We start from the raw sequence: 1,832 nt of genomic DNA on the forward strand, positions 1-1,832 counted from the left end.
CCCTGATGTAACTTCTTTTCAAATGTGATTATAATATTAGCGATTGAACGCAAAAGTGGCGTATGCCATTTTAGCAGAATAAGATGAACAGGATTATAAAATTTTTAGTGAATGTGGGGTACTGAGATTTTTACTACACACCACACTTTCTACAAAAAGAATATTCCACATATTCTACAACAAAGAAAATGAGTCAGTGAACTTAGTTGTTTCAACAATCAATGTAAAATTCTGTTGATCTCCCACAACGAAAAATTGACTTTCACCAATTTTGCTTTAAACGGCTCATACTTCAGTTTTGATGCTTGTTTTGTAATAAATGCTATAATTATAAATGAACAAATGAAAAGATGTCATAAAAGAAAATTTAATGATCAGAAAACAAATATTACAATAAATTACTATACTTTATTTTTAGATAGATCTTTCATCTCTAACATGTTATAATTAGAAACATTTCTTTCTATTCTTTGCTCTTAAAAATTCTTCATTGATTTTGTCACAGTTAAGCTCCTGAACAATATCTATTTCCATACATAATAAGGATAATGAATAGAGTCTTTCTTGAATCATTGTTTTGTGCTTGCTTTTCCTTGTGTCCTGTCTGCTTGGCATCTGTGAGCCTTTGCTTTGGACAACTGGTGCCCCTGTTTTGCTGATGCCCTAAGCACATGCTTATCTTGCTTATTGGGTAACCTGTCCCTGCCAGTGGTCAGTGCCATCATTGGAAATGTCCTCATGCCCTATCATCTTTTCCCAAGAAGAGTTAATGTTCTGCCATGGTTACCTCTAGTTTGTGTTTAGATGAAGCTACATCCACTGAGCTCAGTTAACCAGGAATGGAAACCACAAGGAACTCCTAAAAGAACAAAGAAAACCAGATTAAGAAATTGTTGTCCAGCTCATAGGATACACTTCTCAGGGGCTCCAATACAGAACACTCTCCCTTGCTTATATCTTAACCCCTGTGTTCCCAAGGTTTTTGCTTGTTTCTCCTACTATACCAGGATCTGCTTTTCAAAATAAGCCATCAGCCAGCTGGGCAACCAGTTTGTCAACCACTCAATCAGTCAGTTAGTCAGCTGTTCAGTGATCTAGCCAGTTAATCAGCTAGTTTGCCAGCTGATTTATTTATGCACTCACTCATTCCATCCTTCACTCACTCAGTAACTTACTGACTCACTCACTTAGCAGCTTCCTTTTGTAATGATAAAGGATGGACCACTCCCTCACCAAGTGGCTACTCTACCAGCAGCCAAGCACCAATGTTTACTAGGGTGTAAATTCTCTCCTGAACATCTTTCCTGCCTTTAGGGAGCTTTGCACTTAGGCTATGGATAAAGGAAATCCCTACAGATATGAAACATCCAAGTACCTAGGCCTTTCTCTTACAATTCACAGATGATTTCCACATAGATCTTCAAGGTTGAAGGATATAAGGACAATGTGTGTGATTGGGATAAACAGGGATGGTAGCTTGGAAAGAGAGAGAAACAATCTGAATTTGAAAAGACGACTTAGTCCTAAAAGCATCTTGGGGCTTCATGCGTTCTAACCATAAAGCTAAAACGTCTAACTGTAGGCTTACCATTCATTCAATTCATTCATTTATTAAATCATTCACTCATGCACCCATTTGTTTATATTTATGGAGTGTATATAATATATCAGGCATTGTGTTTAGCTAGTATTAGTGCGTGTGTGTGGCAGGAGGGTAAAGCATAAAGAGAGGGATATATGATAAGGGGAGACACAGCTCCTATCATCATGGAGCATTCATTTGCATATACATATATATATATATATGAGCCCTAATGGCGTAGCAGTTAAGA

This window comes from Trichechus manatus, unplaced genomic scaffold (genome assembly GCF_000243295.1).
Source record: "Trichechus manatus latirostris isolate Lorelei unplaced genomic scaffold, TriManLat1.0 scaffold00473, whole genome shotgun sequence".
NCBI classification, from domain to species: Eukaryota; Metazoa; Chordata; class Mammalia; order Sirenia; family Trichechidae; genus Trichechus; species Trichechus manatus.